Here is a 10107-nt window from a genome sequence, read left to right on the forward strand (position 1 = left end):
TGAAATTGTCTTATTTGTAGTATTTATATTCTGAGCAAAATTCCTTAATACTATATAGTGGCCCATACTTCAATCACTGGTGATAAAATTTCATCTGGATAATGTCAGAAATCTTCAACTGAGGGTCCAGAGGTCTAAGTTTTACTGGCAACTCTTCCTTTTGACTCTTAGAGTTATGTGATCTTGAACAATTAATGTACCTTTTCTGGGCCTCAGCCTCATTATTTGATAGGGCTGGGAGTGAAATGGAGGGTCCCAAAAGCCTTCTGGAATCAGGGACTTTCTGGTACAAAGTTTCACTGGTCCAGGCTATAGTGATAAACATAATTGTTGAGTTTATTTTAATGATATATTTATTTAATTTAAGAGTTCTTATTTACTCAGTTATTTATTTAATATTAAAATTGTCTTTTCTTAAAAGTTTATGAGACCATCACAATTGAGTTCAAATTTTGGACTCTGTTAGGATTCTGTTGAAACAGCAAAATGTAAAATATATTTGGAGAAAGATATTTCTATTTAGACAAAGTGTTAGGTGATAATGACTGATAATTTTATTAATTAAAATAATGGCATCGTATTTGTCATTATGTAAGAAAGTATCTTTACGTTTAAGAGCTTCATGCTATATTATTTAGAAGAAAGTTTCCTTATATATGGGATTTGCTATAAAGCACTTAATCAAAACATGTAGATAAAGCATATATACCAAAATATTCATAACTGTAAAGTGAGATTATAGATAGAATGCAATTTTCCAGCTGTATTCCTTTGGGTTTTAATGCTTTAATTTGGGAATTGACCCCAATAGGGTGTAGATTTATTAGGGACATTTGAAGTTAGGGATGGGACTGAGACAATTCTAACATATGGAATATACCCTGTGTATCCTAAGTAAATCTTTGACTAAATCTGTTGCTTACATTGCTTCACTTCTTGCTGACTGATTTTTCAGAAATCAGATTTAGATAACAAATATTTACTGAGAATTTAAACATTTCCTCAGAATAAACATGATTTGTATATTTTAAAATACATAAACTTGTCTCTGTGGAGCTAGGAATGATGATTTTTGTGGAGGTAAGACTTCAATTTTGCCATCAAAGCACCTATAATACTTCATCCCTAGATCTCTCTCAGCCAGTACAATAAGCACGTATCACTCACATTCATTCCATGGTCAGGCACTCCATCAAGCTCCTCATCTGCTTCTAGGAGAGACACAATGCAAGCAATATATGCTTGAACATAGGCTTTGGTGTCAGAGAGACCCAAGACCTGGGTTCATACCTCAGTTCTTAGCACTTATTAGCTATTAATATTAAGAATATTGCAGCTAAATGCTATTTACAAAACAAAACAAACAAAACACCAAACAAGAGTATCAATGACACAGTTTTGAGAAGTCAATAAATTAATAATGCAACACCTGACATAAATAAATATCATAATTAAGATGTATCTTTTTAAAATTTTCTCTTATCACCTATTTCCCAAAGATAAAATACAAATGCAATAACCTTTCTTCAAAGATTTACCAGAGGGGCGCCTGGGTGGCTCAGTTGGTTGAGTGCCTTCAGCTCAGGTCAGGATACCAGAGTTCTGGGATAGAACTCCACATCCAGCTCCTTGCTCAGTGGAGAAATCGCTTCTCCTCTGCCTGCCGCTCCCCTTGCTTGTGCTTGCTCTCTCTCTCTCTCCCTCTCTCTCTCTCTATGTGTGTGTGTGTGCCAAATAAATAAAATCTTTATTAAAAATATAAATATATACCAGAGAAGTATAAAATATTTGGAAACTGTTCCAATTTGATTGGCAATTAATTTACATAAGGGGGAAAAAAGAAAAAAAATATAATGATGCTCAATTTTAAATGATTAAAATATATGTATCTTTCTATAGTTCCACTCTCTCAACTTTGTGTTATTTCTGTCATTAAACTTTGTCAGGATACTTTTCTATTCTTAATGTAGTAAGCAATAGCTTCTTCTTTTCCAAAAAGCAGAACAAAATGAAAGTCAGAACTTGGGGATTAAACACTAGTTTATCAAACCTTTACTAAATTACACATGCTTAGCCCTCACTGGTAGGGGCACTAAGAATGGAGGACAGTATGGATTTAGTGAAGCTTTATAGATGGTAAAATGGATCCAAGTACAGAAGAGTATAATTAGAAGCTGTTATTAGTATTTTGCTTTAGAATTTATCCCATTTTAAATTTCATCTGAACCTGTAAAATAAATTCAAAGATTGATACTTTCTTAGCATATCTTCAAGCAATCATTTTGAAATATAGAAGGAGGTTATTGAATTTTGCAGATTCATATATAGAATTAGTAACCTATCAATTCCAGTCAATAACTATTTTTAAACACCTACGTGTGAAGCACTCTTCAAGGTAATGCAGAAAATACATTCTTCTCTGCACACTTGTTTTCAGCATATAAAGAACTTACATATATATAGCTTCAATTGATTATTATGCATAATTTGAATAAAAAGTGAAATTTTTCTCTTTTTTAATTTTAAGATTTTAAGTTGACTGCTCTCCCTCTCTCTCTTTTTTTTTTTTGGTTTTCGTGGTGGAATAAAAGCATAAATCATTATCTTGCAAACATAACAAATTAAACCACACACTTGGATACACTCTACTGTTTTTCTTTGCTATTAGTAATCATATTATTCTTTTTTTTTCCCTTTTTTCTGTTCAAATTCATATTTAAAAAACTCAAATGATCTTTGCTCTTCTAGTACATATATTTTGCCACTTCAGTTTAGGCTAATTTGCATCACAAATTCCTCTTTTAGGAAGTCCACATTTTTTGTATTTTTTTTCCTTAATACTTCTTTACCTAGTGACAGGTGTGCATCATTGTAGCCAGATATCAGTTTCTTAAGACTAATCTCTAGGAGATCTTATTGAAACAATGATACAAGCAAGAATGATGAGAAGAAATAGAAGAAAATATATTTTAGAGGATTATCAAGTATCTTAATATTCTCATTTAATTGTAAATAACTCCGTTATTGAAGTATAATTGACATATAAATTTCTACACCTATTTAGAATGTAAATTTTAATATGGTTTGATATAAAAATATACTACGCAACCATCAGCAAAATCAAGGTAGTTGACATGACCAGTATCTGGAAAAGTTTCCTTTTTCTGTTTTGTAATCCCTCCTTAATAGTGCTCTCTACCTTCCATCTTTAGCTGATGTCTGGTATTATAAAATCACTTTGTATATCTAGATATTTTGCAAGAATAGTATCATACTGTTTCTTGTCTAGCTCCTTTCATTTAGCATAATTATCTTTCAATTTATCCCTATCAGAGCATGTACCAACAGTTTATTTTTTTTCTTTTTTATTGCCACATATTATTGCTTTCTATGAATATATAACAATTTTGGTTTTTTTTTAAACCACATATGTGTTGAGAGACATTTATGTCTCCAGATTTTGGTTATTACAAATGAGGTTGTGATGAGCATTCACTGAGTCTTTGTATGCACATATGCTTTCTTTTCTCTTGGTTAAATCCCAAGGAGTGGAATGGCTGCTTCATATGGTAAACGTATATATAACTGTTTGGCAAAGTAGTTGTGCAATTTTACATTCCCACCGGCAGGCTATGAGAGTTGAAGTTCCTCCACATCTTTGTCAACACTTGGTATGATTGGTCTTTTTGGTTTTAGCTATTTTAATGGGAGTGAAGAAGTATCTCATTATGGTTTTATTTCATATTTCCCTAATGACTAATGTTGCTGAGCACATTTTCATGTGATTATTTGGTTCCACATACCTTTTTTGGTGACATGTCTACTTAAATGTTTCCCCAATATTTATTGGACTGTTTTCTTATCATGGAGTCTGAGATTTTAATACGTATTTTGAGTACAAATTATTTTTGAGAAATGTGATTTGTAAATAATTTATCCTAGTTTGTCAATTGTCTTTTTGTTCACTTATATATCTCATATAGATAGGTAAATGGATAAAAATAGATTAAGACACATACTTTTGATGGCATAGCTCATACACCTTTGTTTTACCCAAGATCACGGTTTGTCTTATGTTTTATTCTAGAACGTATAGTAGTATAGTTTTCCTATTTAGATTTATGATCTACTTAGAGTTGATTTTAGTATTTGGTGCAAGGTGTGGACCCAGTATATATTTTCTAATACCCTTAGCTGTAAGGAATAGCCTTTTCTAACACTCATCTTGATACATCTGTCAAAAATCAGCTGCTTGTATGTAATCGGACCTATTTCTAGGCTCTCTGTGATGTGCCATTGACCTATTTGTTTATCTTTATACCAATACTTCATTATCTTATTTATTGTGGGTTTAGAATGTCTTAAAATCTGGCAGTGTTAGTTTTCTTAATTTTTTTTTAATTATTGATTTGGCTACTCTAGGTTCTTTGCATTTCCATTTTAATTTTAATTTTAGTTTGTCAGTTTCAATGCAAAAGCTTACTGAGATTTCAGTTGGAATTATGTTGATTGTATAGATGAACTTGTAGAGAATAGACTTTTTGCATCTTGTAACCCATGAACACAGTAATGCTCTCATTTTATTTTGGTCTTTAATTACTCTCATCTTTGTTTTATAGCTTTTGTTGTGCAGATATCTGATATACTTTGTCAGATTTACCCTTCATATTGTTTTGTTTGTCATAAAAGGCAATATGTTTTAATTTTCTGATTCTTTGTTGATAGATTGACTTTCTTTGTTTTTATCACTTGCAGTCTTACTAAACTAAGTTATTAATTACAATAACTCTTTACAGTTTCAGTCAGATTCCCTACATAGTTGATCATTTCCTCTGTGAAGAAAAACCCATACTTCTTTTTGTCCCAATTTGCTTTCCTTTTATTAATTTCTTCCTTTATTTCACTGGTAAGTATCTCATAGATGTCTGTGTAGAATTTGGCTTCTTTTTCAAATATTTGGAAGAATTTACTAATGAAAACACCAAAGTCTAGGTTTCCTTTTAACATTTTTAAAATAGTAAGTCAATTCCTTTGATAGGTATCAGTCTATTAAATTTCCCAGTTTTGTTTTTTTTTTTTTAGTATCTTTTGGTGGTTTGTATTTTTCATGGAATTTGTTCACTTAATCTGAGTTGTCAAATTCATTGGCATAAAATTACTTGTAATATATCTTTATCTTTTCAAAAACTTTGGTGATGTCACCTCTGTTATTCATGATATTGGCATTTTGGGACTTGTGTTCTTTCCCCTTATCAGTATAATTGTATGTATGAAGAAAGTCTGGCTTTCGCTTTATACTTTGAAAAGTAACTTTTCTGGGTAAAAAATTCTCAGTTGACTTTTTTTGGCTAACTTGCAGTAATTTAAAGAAGTTGTTCTTCTGTCTCATAATTGGAGAAATTTCTGATAAGAAATCTGTTGTCATCCATATTTTTGTTCCTCTGGACCTAACTTGTTTCATTTAACCGCTATGAATATCTTCACTTTATCATGTTTTTTGCAGTTTGACAATATAGCGACACTAGGTTTATCCTGTATTGCTCTTCCCCACAGTACAATATGGACTAGAAATCCTCCTAAGTTGTAATTTTCTTCATGTTTCTTGTACTTAGTGTATGTTAAGATTCTTCATCTGTGGTTTCATAATGTTCATTAAATTTGCCGCCTTTCTACCATTTTCTTCAAATAGTTTCTTTGATCCCGTCCTTATTTTATGGGAACAGCAATTACATGTACAGTAAGATGCTTGAAGTTGTTTTACAGTTACTCTTAAAAAATTTTGTTTTCTTCAGGTGCCTGGGTAACGCAGTCAGTTAAGAATCTGACTCTTGATTTCAGCTCAGATCTTGATCTCAGGGTTATGAGCTCAAGCCCAGTATTGGGCTCCACAGTGGGCATGGATCCTACTTTATTTATTTGTTTATTTATTTTTAAGATTTTATTTATGTGTATCTCAGAGAGAGAGAGAGAGAGAGTGAGCACAAGCAGGGGGAGCAGCAAATAGAGGGAGAAGCAGGATCTCTGCTGAGCAAGGAGCCCAGTGCAGGACTTTTTCCCAGGACCCTGGAATCATGACTTGAGCCGAAGGCAAATACTTAATCGACTGAGCCACCCAGGCATCCCCTGGAGCCTACATTACAAAAAAAAAAAATTCTTTCTGTATTTTGTTTAAGGTAGTTTTTTATCGCTATATCCTGCTTTCATTATGAAATATATATTTCACAATACACATTTGTATATATTTATTTTTGAAGATATGGAACTTTCATTATACTTTATTATGTTTTTAAATGTTTTTCAGCTAATTCTATTATTTGAAAGAGTTATGACTCAGTTTATTTATTGATCATGTTTTCCTGCCTCTTGCATTCCTAGTAAGCTTTGATTGGATTCCAGAGATTAGAAATTTTACTTTTTTGTGTGTTTGATATTTTTGTATGCCTATAAATAAATATTCTTGAGCTTTTTTTGTAATGGAGTTAAATTACATGAACACTGTTTGATTTTTTTTTTTTTTTTTTGGTTNTTTTTTTTTTTGGTCTGGTTTTCAAGGTACATTTTTGGGCCCATAACAGCATTTAGTGTAAAGCTATTATTTCCCACCACTGGGGCAGCATCTGGATAAGCTTTTGACTCAATGTCATGTCCTTGAAATATGAGGAATTCTGCTGTGGCTGGTAGAAAAAAACATTGTGCTTGGTGTGAATGTCAGTGACCATCTCTTCTAATCATAACTGCTACTTCTGTTCCTGCCCTCTGATAGCTTTCTTACGTGCACATGTTTATTAATAATCAACTAATTTTTCCAGGATTACTGCTGCAAGTTTCTGGAATTCTTTTTTTTTTTTTTTTTAAGGATTCTTATTTATTTTTATTTGAAAGAGAGGGAGAGGGAGGGGGATGGAGAAAGAGAGAGAGAGAGATAATGAGAAAGACCAGTAGCAGGGAGGAGAGGGAGAAGCAGGTTCCCTGCCAGCAGGGAGTCCAAAGCCAGGCTCAATCAATCCCAGGACCCTGAGATCAGGACCTGAGTTGAAGGCACTTAACCAACCGAGCCACGCAGGCGCCCCCTGGGGTTCTGTTTTAGTGGAACACTCTACCTGCTAGTACTGTGGTCTGTGATCTTAAGCAGTTTTGTTCTCCTTCAATTCTCAATGCTGTCCTATCAATTCAGGGAGTCTTCCAGTCTTCCTCTCTATTCCCTCTCCTTGAACAGTTTCTTGGAAACTCTCTCAAGTACATTTTTGTGCTTACCTTATTTTCAGTACTTAGGGATTGCTGTTGTTCATTGGTGATATCTAGTGTTTTGAAAAGTATTGTTTCATGAGTTTTATCTATTTTCCGTTTCTTTCCAGGCAGAAGGAAAATCCAATCCTTATTTCTCCATTATAACTGGATTTCAAATATACACATATACCCACACATACATAGTTGAGGAAACAAGACAGAACTGAACTATTAAGTAATAATGATATGAAGGATTAGTTTCTTAGTCAACTTGGGCTGCCATAACAAAATACCATAGGCTGGGTGGTTTAAGCAACAGACATTTATTTTCTCACAGTTCTGGAGGCTGGAAGTCAAAATCAAGGTTTTAATACGGTTAGTTTCCAGTGGAGGCTCTCTTCTTGGCTCTTTAGATGGCCATCTTTATGCTGTGTCCGCATATGGCAGGAAAAAAATAGAGAGAAAGCAAGCTTTCTGGTGTATGTTCTTAGAAAGTTATACTAATTTCATCAGGAAGGCCCCACTCTCATAACCTTACCTAAATCTAACTCCCAAAGACCCAATCTCCAAATTTCATCACATTATGGAAATGAAATTTAGAATACACTACTGATAAAGATGATTTGACATAAATGCTCAAACTTTCGTACAGAGGTAGAGATATTATNTCACATTAGGGAAATGAAATTTAGAATACACTACTGATAAAGATGATTTGACATAAATGCTCAAACTTTCGTACAGAGGTAGAGATATTATTTAACTTCAGGATTTTTAAAATCTGGCTGATGAATCCAATTTCATTTTTTTTAAATTAAAAAAATGCTCCATGGTACCTATAAGATATATACTAATTTCTTTTTTTTTTTTAGGATTTTATTTATTTACTTATTGGACAGAGAGAGAGTGCACAAGCAGGGGGAGCAGCAGGCAATGGGAGAGGGAAAAGCAGGCTCCCCATGGAGCAGGGAGCCTGATGTGGGACTTGATCCCAGGACCCTGGGATCATGACCTGAGCTAAAGGCAGACATTCAATAGACTGAGCCACCCAAGCGCCAAATATATATTAATTTCTACTGAAGAATCTGGTTGGTTATTTAATTACCTATAAAATACGGCTTTCCTAAAGTAGAACACAATACTATTTGTCAAAGTCAAAATTACAAGTATAATAGTCTATATTCCCTAATGAAGTCTTTTGCTTTCCTCATAGTGAATCTTATAACTAATGTAGCATATATAGCTGAACCCACTTTTCAATGATTATATACATAAAACAAAACCTCTTAAAATAATGGTTTGATTTTTATTATTTTTTTCTTCTTAAAACATTTGTCTTTATATCCCTGTGAAATATACCAATGTAACATGTCTCATGTCCTGGTCTCAATATAGCATTTATAAACAGGTCAAAAGCAAATTACATCCCATTTGGCATAGTGGTTGTTACAAAGGGAAAAATAAAATAGAGTCTTGGTGGTGAAAGCAGCAGTAAGAGCAGAAGTGTTGAAATTGGTTCATTCCCTCATCTGTTTACCCCCCTTCATTATTCCATTCCTTCACCTACCATGAGAGACTATGGACTCTGGGAAACAAACTGAGGGTTTCAGAGGAGAGGGAGCTGGGGGATTGGGTTAGGCCAGTGATGGATATTAAGGAGGGCATGTATTGCATGGAGCACTGGGTGTTATACGCAAACAATGAATCATGGAACACTACAACAAAAACTAACGATGTATTGTATGGTGACTAAGATAACATAATAAAAATTTTTTTTAAAAAGTGTTGAAATTGCTTAATGTATAGACAACTTCAAAATAATTTTGGGTGTACATGGTAAACTCACAAAACAAAATAACTTTAATGGCAAAATAACTTTAAGGTTAATTAGACGCTGATTCTGTTCCCTTTCTTTCAATATATCATAGTTATATAACATAGCATAACATAGTTATGTTTATTTCAAATATTTAGGTTTAAATTGTACTCTCTTCACGAACCCATTGCCTGAGGATTTAAGTTCATAAAATGATAATGAAACCTATAGCTCATTTGTGACAGTAAGAAAAATCATCAAATTCAATTCTCAAATTTGCCCTCTCCTACTCCCAGCCAAAAAGCAAAAAGTAACAAGAGTTTTCTTTTTTAAATAAGAAAAATTAAAAAAGAAAAAGAAATGAGAGTTGAAAGACTCAAATATTTTAATAAGATCATTTTAGAATTGCTTTGCTTATTTGGCCTTCCCCCCCCCCCTTATTTTGCCATTTAGTCTTAAGGACAGTGGCATTTTTATATCTATGTTTGGGAAAACAAGGTCTTTTTTTTTTTTTTAAGATTTATTTATTTATTTAAGAGAGAAAAAGAAAGAGAGCATACAAGAGCTAGGGGAGGGGCAGAGGGAAAAGGAGAGAATCCTCAAACTAATGCCCTGCTGAGCATTAAGTCTGACACAGGGCTCAATCCCAGGACCCTGATATCAGGACCTGAGCCAAAATCAACAGTCAGCCTCTTAACCAACTGAGCCGCTCAGGTGCCCCAAGGGAAAACAAAGCCTTAGGAGAATTCAAGTGAGTGCTTATTTCTGTTAAGCTAGCATATTTTACCCTTGACATTCTAGTACCCATTCTTTATTAACAATAGAAATCTATTGATGTGACTTAAAAAGTTATTATTACTATAATTTTAATTTTTATAATAGAGTTACAAATATATTAAAATTGTGATAGTCAAACATGTTTTATTGCCTTAATCTGAAATAAATAAGTCTAAATATTTTTATTTATTCTCAATAAGCATTATCTGAAAATAACAATTCTTTCTGCTGTTATGCAATTTTTTAATCTTTATAGACTATATGATGTCTCTAGGCCTTGTTTAACA

The 10107-nt window shown here is 33.0% G+C and overlaps 1 pseudogene; it reads left to right on the forward strand.

Moving 5' to 3' along the window:
• The first annotated feature begins 1065 nt into the window (after window positions 1–1065).
• LOC100483149 overlaps window positions 1066–10107 on the forward strand; it is a 64537-nt pseudogene continuing 55495 nt past the window's right edge.

The sequence above is a fragment of the Ailuropoda melanoleuca genome, chromosome 3, assembly GCF_002007445.2.
Source record: "Ailuropoda melanoleuca isolate Jingjing chromosome 3, ASM200744v2, whole genome shotgun sequence".
NCBI lineage: Eukaryota > Metazoa > Chordata > Mammalia > Carnivora > Ursidae > Ailuropoda > Ailuropoda melanoleuca.